Genomic DNA, 12,480 nt, shown 5'->3' on the forward strand with positions numbered 1-12,480 from the left:
TAAAATAAAAAAAAATAGTACTTTATTTGAGCAAGTTATTTGCATGCTCAAGCACTAACCTCTCTGGTTGCTTCTGAAACTGATTGCCTAAATGGTCTGCCTGCCATGCTGCTGGATGTTTGTTTCATTATCTAATGTCACTTATTGATTTTCATTAAAAACATGTCAGCATTGATTTTTCTAAAGCACCCTCGGAAATGCATTCTGACCCTTTTTTATGTTGAATCCACTGCAGTCTCCCACTGAATTAGTCTAAAGCAGGATTATTTTCTGACTAAGAAATGTTGATTAAATATTTTGATGTATGAGTGGTTAAGGCTGCTTTAAGAACAAAGCATGCCACAGGGAAATGAACTGAGACAAGGGAAAAGCCGAAAGGGAGGATGCTATATAACAGGCACTTTGTCCATTCATGCATTGTTATTTAAAGTTGGTGATGTAAATCAGCTAAGGATCTGGTCCTGTGTATTAGCATCAGTTCATGAACCAGATATAATTGATGTGATGCTGATATGAGAGAGGAAATGCTATTTTTAAACATAGTTAAATGTAACTACAGACAAGTATTGTTCCTTTTTCCTCTTTACCATCATTTTTTGAGGAGCCTGGCATATTCATGAAGTTTGAAAATGCTGGCAATCACAGAACTTAAATTGATCAGCTGTTGTTGTCATATGCCTGTGCTATTTTTCTACTTTCCCCTTGTGGTGCATTATGCTTTTCATATATGAAAAATCCTTTATTAGACAGGTACAGTGATGTGCAGTGACATGTGAATGATGTTACTCTAAAAGTCCACAGAACTCTGGCACAGCTGCCTCTGACTGCAGGAGACTGAGCTTGCTGCTCCAAGTCTTGAGCTTGTATTCCTGCATTAGTTAACACAGAAACCTCACAGAATTTATGCAGCTGAAGTTCAGTGATTGGGAAGTTCTGGTGCTGATGAACTGGCTGTTGAATTTGAAGCTGTGGCCTGGTTTGGGTTGCAGTGAGCCACAAAAATCCAAATTCATGACTGAAAACAGGAAAAGGCTTTTAAAGTCAGCTTTGTGTGCATCTCTAAAGATGGACAAGCTGTTTTATTTATAGTTTTGGATGGTGTTTTGTCTTCCCTTTCATCTCCCAAATCTGGATTTTGAGTAAATAATCTCTTATTTTGTTTCCCTCTAAATGTCTGTGTTTTGTGGCAGATGTGTTTGTAGATTTCTGTGCAGTGGATTCTAGTCTCTCAGAGAAACAACACTACATTAATGATGTAATTATTCACCTTGTTTGGCTGGCTTTGGTCCCAAGACTTATGAAGAGAAATTTAGCATGCACTTTGTTGGGAAAAATAAATTTGAGGTGTATGCCTACTATTGCATCTCTTATATTTTTGCATTGCAAATGATTCACATGAGAATGTTATTTGAGTTTCAGTAATGTGGCCAAACCTGGTAAGGTAGAATGGAGCATGTTCCCAACTGATAGAAACAACTCTTGTGTTGCTGAAATATCACCCTGGCTTCTGATGCACCTGTGGGAGGAAAAACCATGGATGAACAATTTAGTGCACCGAAGACTTGCCCTGTCCTAATATCCCTCCTTTTTAGGAATAGTGTGTATGGGAAAAGTAGAATTAGAACCTCTTAGTAGAGAGCATTCATCTGCTTTTTTAAGAAAATGACACTGACCAGGTGTGGTTTATGTCATCTGCCTAACAAAGCTGTAGACCGTAAGGCTCATGACTCCCCTTCTGGGTGTGGGCGTGATGGACAGTTGTACCATAGTGTCTGTTGCAGTAGTTCTTGACCTTTTGATCAGATACATGTACTCCAAGGGGAAAATGTTTGAGTGCCTCTCTGTGTGCACCTCAGTGGATGGCTATAAAACCTCCCTGCACTGAGGTCATGTGTGCCTCATCTTTTTTCCCTATTCTCTGTGTGCACTGTATGTTTTTTATCTCCCTCTTTCCCCAGCACGCATTTGTACACTGTCTTTTCTTCGTTCCTCTTTTAATCTGCATTCATTATATTCATCGTACTCTTTCTGCCGTTAATGCTTACTATCTGCAGCACAATAGATTTTTAGGATAGGATACCCTTTCAAACTTGCTGGATTTCCCAAGGGTTAGAGAAAGCATCTGTTTAAGTGGGACCAGCTGATACATACAGTGCTGCTCAAACCCCACTTTTCATCCTCTGCCTCTGACAGGTATATAGGTCTCTAAAGGCAGCTTGACTGCTGCAGCTCCCTTGCATAATATAATCGCTAGCTTTTACAATAGCACCAACTTCTTGCCTCTTCATGGTACAGCTTTCATGTAAACTTAACTATTGTTACACAAAGCTGAGACAGAAGCAGAGGAGTGGTGCATCAAACACGGTGTCCGAGCTCTGGAGGTGGCCTTTTTCAAATGCCTCACAGGAATGTAGAAGAAACCCCCTAAGGTGCTTAGCCAATTGTGCAGCTCTGTGTGATCAGGCTGGAGGGAAGGGGCTGGATTTCTTCCCGACCCCCACATGTCAGTCAGCTTAGCCCTGAAGGATAAGCTGATCTTTTGAAGTCAAGGATTAAAATTGTTGAGACCGGAGGGCATTTCCAATAGGTTACTGAGTTAGCAAGGAAAAGCAATGGTACTGTGTATGGTATCAGCTTTGCTTTGATCAGGTATTGTAGTGTTGTACACACACACACAGATTTAATAGCTACTACTTAACGTTTACCTACACTGTCCATATAACAAAATGAAAAGCAAAGGGGTGTCTGCAGTACAGTTCTCTTCTTGAGCAGACAGATCTCAGAGATCTTGCCAGAGGTGGTGATTAATGAAGCAGTGTTTTTTACTGATAAAACAATTGAGGAGCAACGTGTGAACTCTGATATTCCCCATGAATGTGTGGATGTGTATATATATATATATCTGTGCAAAATGTTGTGAGGCTGCCTCGATTTGGAGATTTCAGTGCTGCAGAAATACAAATAATAAAGGTAGAAATTGGCACAAGCATACCCAGAACAATGTGCTGAAAATACAGCTTCTGAGGGGGAAATGCCGCCTTCTTCACCCCTCAAACAACCATACCATAAATTTTCTCCCTCCTTTGGTTTTAGTGCTGTTGTAAAAAGCCCAGGCCTGCTTTAAAAACCTGAAACTTTCTCTCACAATGTCCAGGGCTGAGCTTTGAGAGACTTCCACAACTCATTGTCTGTGGAAGAACCCTTGCTGAGAAGGCTGTGATTTATATCAGCCTGCTTGTCATAGGGTGAAAGGAATGCCCAGTTTTTCATTTTGATCAAATGTTAAGTTTGAAAGCCACCCACTGCTGTAAACTCAGTTGGAGTGGAGAGATGAGATGGAGCACATTGCATGCTTTGTTGCTGAGATAGTGTTTTAAGGCTGTCTGAATCTGTTTCCCATTGCTGAGTGCAGAAAGGAAAGATGTGGATTTTATAAAGGAAAAACTAAACTGAGTACTTTTTTTTCTACTTCCAGTGAAACAGAAAATGGGATGAGGACAGTTCAAGAATAGATGTCCTCTTTACTAAAGACACTAAAGAATGCAAAATCTTTAGTGTAATTCATTTGGAGCCTGAGTAGATAAACCTGTACAGAAAATGGGGGTGGAATTTTCTGAGGTCTAGCAGAGCTAATCACCTAGGTCCTACTGAAAGCTGATAGACCTGCCCTTATGCCTAAAACTGGGGGGGAAAGACACCAAGGCAATTTTATTCTGTAATTGGATTCATTTTCTTTCATCAGATTTTTTTCAGTTCCCCCCATCCCCTCATTGTTTTGTCTTCTGTTTAGCAGCTTTCACATGGACTTTCCTTTCTGAAAGGATGGATTTTGATACACTTCTAGAACCACAATATTAATTTACTTTAAAATTCTGTGGCTTTTTCTTCCCTTGACTGTGTTGGCAACAGAACATAGGACTTTCCCTGGCTTTGAGTTTCATCACAAATTTCCAACTTGAACTACCCTTAAGGTATAAAAACATCTGATCTGAGTTTGTGGCTTTGAATTTAAGTGGCATTCAATTTCTGATCTTTCTTAGGCTAGTTCTCATTTTGGCTGAGTTTCATGATGTAGAATAACTTCTTAACCTCATTATTATTACCTGTGTTTACTTTGTTCTAAAATAAGTAATTAAAAATTAGAATCTGTTCTAATTTCAGAGTTGAGCTGTCCTTTCTAAGATTATATTAAATAAAAGTTCTAGTAAGTACCTATGGACTCATGTATAAAGAGCTTAAGAAATTCTGTGCCTTTTAAGTTTGTTCATAGATTTATTATCACAATCTTCATGTAGTCTGTATGCCAGTGAGCAATTCTTATGAGTAAGGGCTCACTACTATGAGTAAGAAACTTTATCTCAGCTGTCTCTGGTGGTATTACATTTGTAAATGTAAAATTAGAAGATGCAGATAATTCCTCCACTCTGCCACCACAAGCTGTGTAACCTTGGGCAAAGCATGTCTGTGTTCACCTGATACAAGAAGGGGTAATATAGTCTCATAGAGGTGCTTTGAAACTAAGCACGTTCAAGATTAAAAGTTTGTGGTGACAGTGGTGAAAAAATACCCAGTGTATTTTAATCAGTGTATTTGATCAGTCCCTCAGGTCAGAGCAGATTTAAAGGCCATCTGTGGTATGACTCGATTGACTTAGATAAACCAGGATCAAACATGGTTCATGTATTTGTGTGGTCTGAGCCCTTTGAATTCTCTGGTCAAGTTATGTTAGGAAGGGAGAGAAGCAAAGGGATTCACTATGTTATTTGTGTCTGTCTTTAACTAAAACAAAATCCTGATCAGAAGGCTTTTGTTTTGTAGGGTTTTGTCACAGGTTGGGGGACATGAATAGGAAGCTGAAATGTGCCTTTCAAATTACAATATGCAGCACCTCTGAATATTTTTTTTAAGGCAGTTAATGTGGGTGTTATAAAGTAAATTTTTTTCCCCATTAAATAATACACTTTTTTAAATGACAGAGCTGCTGAACTAGAGTACTAGTTATTTTATTAATACATTTAAAAAACCTTGGTTTCCTATCTATTTCTTTTTATCAATAGATTACACCTTTTTTTATATTTCCAGGCATAAGTGTGGGAGTTTTCCTATGATCACATGATTCTGATTGTGACTGGGAAAGACTAGAAGGACTGACTGGTAATAGTACCTAACAGTGTTTTGTAAAGGTGTTTTGCAAATGTAGGGGGGGAGGAAATCCATGGTCTGTTTCACCAGGGCATGAAAGGATGAGTTTTTGAACGTCATGCTGCTACTAATTCTCAGCTGGAATGTGTTAACTGCAGCCATTAGTGTTAGAAATGGCAAAGTCAGGTAACATTGCACTGTGGAACTGGAAGTAGTTCTCAGGCCTCTCTTACAGCTCTCATTCTTGAAATCTACATCCTGTATTTTTCCTCATAAGGTTCAAGTTTGGATTTCTTGCTTTTTAGTATTAACTTTGTGCTTCTTCTGTTTAATATATGACTTACTAGTGGGCAGAGTACTAAATGCCTGTGTTTGGGGATTTTTTTGAGTGTTGTCAGAAATGGGGTTTTAGGATGACATTTGGTTGTTCGCGGTTATTTCCTGTACCTCTGGCATCAAAGCAGGTTTGAGCTCTGACAAGAATGCACATTCTGTCTGAAACTGTACCGCTGGTAAGGATTTTAAAGTTTGGATTTGTAGCCTCTTAATTTAAAGCCATTCAGAAAACACTACAATGCTTCTGTCAGTGAGAGCAAAGGCCTCATAAGTGTGGGCTGAAATGTTTTTCTGAGTAGAGATGCTTTTAGAACTGTCTCTCCAGCTTCTGTCAAAAATGTTTGTCAGTGCATGTTGGTGTGCCATCAGTAAGATAATTCCTACTTGGTAAAAGGAGATGGTAAAATGAAAGATACAATGTAAGTTCATTTACAACATTCAATATTAAGTAAAATGGACTGGAAACTTAGCATCTCTAAATTTTATGATTTATTCATATTGTTGCATTTCTATCACTTGAGCCAATTTTCATATGTAACCTTGTGTTTTGTTTGTGGGGTTTGTAAAATGTGAAATTGCACACAAACTGAGGAAGGACAGAAAGAAACTTTGGTATGATGGAATATTTATTTAGAGTAAAACTTGATTATTGCTTACTATTAATATACCCACAGTCAAATATATACATCTAATTCCTTGATACTAGGTTAAAATGTTAATGATAACTATAGCAGGATGGGTGGGTAGTTAGGAGTTGTAGGAAAGGAAAAACATGGGAACCTACTACTGTTATCTTTGACTAAATAGCCAGTGTAAGTTAGGGAGTCCTTTGAACCAGTGCAGTTGGGCCTTGGAAGTTTGAGGAGTCAGTATTTCACAGAAATGCTTATACTACAGTCCTCTGATGGAGAGAGATCTGAAAATAGCTGGAGGGGTCAGCTGTGATCTCTCTTGTGAGACTGGAATTTGTTTAGGAATGGTCTTATCTTCTCACACCTACGTTTTGTCGAGTTTGTTGCATACATCCTACAGAGCAGAAAAGGAGGGCTTCTGAAAGCTCTTAAAAATGCAGGCTCTTAAGAGATCGAGGGGAGGTGCAGGTTCTTTTTAAGTCCCATTTGTACAAATAATTTGCAGATTAAGAATTTCCAGAAAGGGAGACTGAAGTTGAAATGTATGGCCCCCATGTGGGATTCAAAAAGAGCAGCGGAACAAAATGCTTCATTTCAAACAGTCACTGCATGGCTTCTTTCCCTGTTCTCAGAGAGATGAGGAAGAAAAAAGGACTATGACTTTGCAGCTGATTAATCACTGGGAAACAGTAATCACTAGTGGTGTGTTTTGGATCATTATTCAAGGACTTTCAGACAGAAATAAACTGGAGACCTACAACAGTAGCTTTCTCTAATTATTTTTCTATGCTCAGCCTTACTTCATGTATTGAGCAAACCATTTCTCTTCTTCCAGTTTATAGTCAATATTCTCTGGGGCACAGATTCAAAGCATCCTGCAAAGTTTATTCTAGAAACTGACTAGATGAGAGCATATTTATGTCTTTAAAAGAGGCTATTTATTATGGAATTAATTCTGACTCTAAAATCATAGCTAAGGTTTTATAGCACACTTGTATATATTTATCTGCTTAAAATATTTAGAGATAGATCTTTACCATGTGTGAATTGGCACAGCCTCTCTGGAGCTGAAATAAACTGAGCTGATTTACACCCGCTGAAGTTTGGACCCCTTTGATTTTGCTTTTCTCTTCCAAATGTATAAGAAGACAACTGCTAAAATAGGATACAACACTCTTTAATCTGTGGAGAATTTAGACACTAATCGAGCACTAAAGAGGCACCATGCTGAGGCTGAGATCTAAAATCCTAAGGATGAAATCAAGTAATTGCTTTATCTCTTTCTTTTCAGACATCTAGAGAGATATGCTTAAAGGCAAAACTAAAAGTAAATGAATCCTGCTAAGTGAATTTAGCAGTGGATGTATAAAACTGCCACAAAATAGCAGCAAATAGGTGACATTCAATACAGCTTACAAAGGCTGTAACAGTAGGCAACAGCAACATTCATGCATCAGTGTTATTCTTTCTGACTTGGTATATCCTGTTAAAAGTAGTTCATAATTGAGAAGTTATCATCAATAATAAGTTTATTCAATAGCTAAATACCTTCATGTCTAGAAATTCTCTGAAATTCCTATATTTGCCCAGATCCCTGAAAAACCACAGCAGTGACTTAGTAATTTTTCTCATGGATATAATTTGTGAGCAGGGGAGAGCTGAGGACTTCTTTAAAATAAGATATTGGGTATGCAGAGCAACCTGACCCCTTTACAGTTACGTTCTGTTGCAGACTGTTCTTCATACTTTGCTGCTGATTGGGATGTGATTATTTGTACCAAAGGGATTTATTTTTTTTTCCTTAGCTTTTTCTCATGTAGATGGTTTTATGCTTCTCATCTGGGTTAGGAACAAAAGAAATGCAATTTTTTTTTTACCAAAGACTAGAGCAACCAAGCTGTTTCCAAGGAAAAAGTTTCAGGTGTGGATTTTACATTTGGGCAAAAAATTGAATGTATTTTTGAGCTCACTTTGTCTAAATTAGTAAATTAATAGTAACCTGCAAATTAATAAAATAAATTACTACTGCAAAATCAAGGTTAGAAATAGAAAGGTTAAAAAAATCCTGTCTGGACTACAAGTGATTTATTGTGAGGAGACTCCTTACTTGTCAGTTGCTTGTTCAGTATGTAGAAAAATCATTGTCATCGTCGAACTGCAAAATAGGGAGCACACACCACAGACTGAGTTTGGCTTAAAACCCAGAGGCCAGATTTTCAGAAGTGTAGCCCTCAAGTAAACATGGAAAGAAATAACTGAATTTCTACAGCCCTTTAAATGAAGCGTCAGAGCTTACTGCCTCTGGGTGCTACTAGACTCAAAGTGTACCAAGTGTAGTAATGCAAGTTAATGCCTGCAAGATTGTACCCTAGATGTGTGGTAACTTTAATTTTGGTGCCTGAGGAGGGCAATTAGCTCATACAGACCTAATGACAGCTCATCTGCACTTTAATTAGCCAATGATGTGATCATATTTAGTGCTGGAGCCCCAGTAGAATGCCGCTCACATTTCACTTTAAGTGTTCTGTGTCAAAGACACCCTCACACAGAAATGAACTGCTGCTATTAAATTTCATAAACAATCATTTGGAATAAAGAGTTGTCACAGAAGTAGACTCAAGCAGCATTTTAATGTAGTATCAAAGGCACAGTTGTGCAGTGGGCAGAATTACAAAACTCCACACACAAAGAAAATGTCATCAGATTTTGGTCAGACTCACCTGAGGGGCCAGGTATTACTTGTGCATGATTTATCTCTTCCTCCTGGAAGTTAGAGAGAAGTGTGGGATGATGAGCAAAACCCCTCCTGGCATATGCCCTGGAAATATGTGCAAAGTATGTACATCAGTTCTGGTTGTGTGAGCTATTTCTGTAACTGAATTGATTCTCAACAGTAAAGAAGTATGGCAGTAGAACAGTAATAAATCCAAAACAATGAATGTTGTGGCTCGTGGACAAACTGAAAGAATATTTACATTTTCTTTTCCTTATCTACTTTTTAAATTGTATGACTTAAGGGCACCATTACGTTGTATACTCACCTGACATACCTAGACCAGAGTGCTATAAACACTCACTGATACGAGATTCTGAAGCTGAGTTCAGCTTGTCCCCTTGTTTACACATCTTCCTACTCTAACTTTCCCTGTTCAGTGATCAGCAGTTAGAGCCATCAGCCAGCTCATTGGGTGTCTGTGCAGAAGCTGCCAATCATTTTTGATGTGAGGACTAGAGAGATTTGAGTAATGGTGGGGACTTCATGTTGCTTTGTGAGGCAGTCAAATGATACCTGGTTAGTGCAGAGGAGTGGCCAGAATGCAATGCCTAAAGCAGTAGTCATTGTATGTCAGATGAGCATCTTTTATATTAGTGGCCCTTTGCTGATCTTGCTGCATTATGTCTGTATCTGTCTTTTACTGGGGACTCCAGTTCTGCAGCTGTGATTTTGCTGAGTCAAGCGGGATTGCCTCCCTCAACCTTCTGGTAACAGTATGGCTGGATCAAGAAGAAAAATCCCTTTGACTCACATGCCCTGACTCATCATCACTAGAACTGCATGTTCATACTTGATGTGTTCCAGGTCTCCTTTAACAGTGGGTGTCTGTATGAAAACACAGCACAAGGTGATAGTCTGAGGGCCAAGAAGGCACTGGCAGTTCTTCCACAATGTCCTTTGCAAGCAGTAAATTTTGCCAGACAGCAGATGTGGTGGGGCTTCTGTCCCCTACAGCAGATAGGCTCCTGCTATATCCAGTACTCCTGTGTAGTTCAGACTTAGCCAGCTCTGATGCTTTGCTAGACAGGCTTCCCAGCCCTCCTGCTGCTGCCAGAGTACTGAACCTATTTTGTAGTTGCAGAACAGCAGGTGAAGAGAGACCTTCATCCCAGTGCCAGAGGTCACAAGATTCCAGCCTTCACCGTCCTGGAAGTTTCCATTTCTTAGCTTGATAACCACATGCCCTGCCTGCTTGTCCTTCAGTACTTTTCTTTCCTTCATTGTAGCAGCATCAGCAAACATTATAAGTTATGACCCTTGCAAAGATGAGATACATCACTGTACCTCCTAAAAGACATCAACTTACTAGAAATATAGATGAGAAGTAAGTCAGGCTTTTGTTGTTCACCAGCTCTGTTGGCTAAGTATGTAGGGAATCATGGTATTTTGGGATTCCTGTTTGGGTGAATCAACTCAGTCACAAAATAAAAAATGCAAATTGTCCATTTGAGGAATTTGCAGTTCACTCATGGCTTTAACACATGTGAAGTGTACTCAAAAGTGAAATGATCCTGTTTGACCTGTGCCTTCTCAATGTGGTATGAATTACAAACATTCACAGTTCATGCCTATTGGCATATTCAGAAATATCTGAATGGTTTGTAGTGGTTAATAAATAATCTGTTCTTTGGGAATATAATAGTAATTCTCTACAAAACAAGGACATATTTTTTAAATGCTCAGTCCCTTTTAGAATTATTACATAGACTTCTTTAATTTTCCAATCGATTCAGTAAAAATACTTCTTTCTGACTGCAGTGAGATTGTATCAGTCTAAATTACAATGAGTTTGACACCTTGGAGCAAGCTAATGAATTCTAAGAGGAGCTGGCAACGCCACCTAGAGTTGAGGCTGCCTGGTATTTCTTACTATTGGGCTTTTTTCTGTTGTCTACAAGTACATCATTGAAATGAAACTTTTTCCTGCCAATTGCATGTCTCTGGCTGAATTTCACATTCTGAAAAGTGAGCACTGAGTTTGAGGAAGAAATTAGAGGAAAACTTTTTTTCTGATCTTCTATTATTACCATTTGAGAGTCTTCAAAGCCTTCATGCTCTGAAAAGAAAGTAGTGGGTAGGTTTATTTTCTTGCCGTTTTATGCAGTGAACATGGATACTGTAAAGATACTGGGTGGTAGTATAATCTAGAATTGCATACGCACAACAGGGAAATTAAGATTGCATGTACATCAAATTCGTGCGTTTCCTAGTTTATTGATCTTGTCACTTCATTAATCCTTTTGGTATAGCTTTTATATGCAATTTTGAATATACATTGTGTTCTCTAAGATGTGTTAATCCATATAGAAACTATATTTTCATTTTTATGTGTAGTACCTGTCATGTTTGAGACTCTCAATGAATTCTAATACTTTCGTAGTTTTGTAGAGCAGATCTAGAGGTTCCCAAGCCATGCTAGGAAATATTGTATTTCTTAAAAAAGGCAAAAGCCCCTTGTGAGCACTTCGAATGTACAGTACATTGTTGCCTGTTTGGCTATTAAAAATCTGTAGAGGCTAATTTTTCTGTTTGAATCTGGTGCAGTACAAATAACCAAAAATAAGGAGTAAGAATGAATGATGCATTATGCTCTTTTCCTTCTACTAATGATGTCATCCTTGAGATCAAAGGTATTTCTACTCTCAGGATACTTATGCTCTGCTGATCTCTGAGCTTGTTTTACTGAAGCAAGAGGCCTTTGTGTTTTCTGGGATCACTTAAAAATTTCAAGGCAAACACTTTGCCATTAATAAAAAAAAGTCTTTAATGGTAGGAGGGAACTATCAGCACAGGCAGTGAATACACTAGGACAGTCTGCACTTCAGAGACTTTGCTTCATTTCCAGTAACACTGAAGTCTTAACCACTGCAATTACCACTGAACCCTCAGATTCCTGGCAACTAGCAAATGAACAGACAAAGCAGTTATCTGGGTAACTAGGGAATTTAACTACAGAATAGCCTTCTGTTTCACTGGTCCATTAATGTGCAATGATTACATACCCAGAAGACAGAATTTAGCTAAGTTTCTGATGGGGGCAAGAACTAGAGCAGAAACCTGTAAATAGTTGGGGTAGGATTTTGATTTTAAATCTGGCTGTTAACTTCCCAATGGCTTAGGTCTATCCACAGATTTTCTTGTAATACATATAAAATACATGAAGTTTTTTCAATAAGAATGTGTGAATACAATTGTCCTGTGCATAGCAGAGGGTCTGTTCAAAAGAATATTTTTCTTTACAATGTCTGAAGTCAGCCCTTCTGTCTTGTGCTTTTGGTAGAGTTTGGTCTTGTTGCAAGTTTATTCTCTTCGCTTATGCGTGTCACATCTGGTAAGGTCCGACACACCAAGTAATCCCTCTTGTATCTGTAGTTACAAAAACCTAGACACATCTAAACCTACCACAGAACCATGCTGGTTTAATAATGATTTTGATCAACAGTTTTGCTTTGCTCCCCCAAGTATTTCAGGAGGCTTTCATGGTACATGCAGAGGAATTCTGGGAGATGGGATAAGGATTTGTATGTAGAATGTGGGATTTAAGAAGGTTTAGAAAGAAAGATTAACTGAGTGAAATGTTTGGATTTGATGATT

The 12,480-nt window shown here is 38.5% G+C and overlaps 1 protein-coding gene across 1 annotated transcript in view; it reads left to right on the plus strand.

Annotated features, from left to right (window-relative positions):
• The window catches only part of TMEM132C (transmembrane protein 132C), a 196,168-nt gene that overhangs the window by 43,356 nt on the left and 140,332 nt on the right, over positions 1–12,480 (plus strand). The gene's annotated exons all lie outside the window — the stretch shown is intronic.

The sequence above is a fragment of the Chaetura pelagica genome, unplaced genomic scaffold (assembly GCF_000747805.2).
Source record: "Chaetura pelagica isolate M959 unplaced genomic scaffold, ChaPel_1.0 scaffold45, whole genome shotgun sequence".
Taxonomy (NCBI): Eukaryota; Metazoa; Chordata; class Aves; order Apodiformes; family Apodidae; genus Chaetura; species Chaetura pelagica.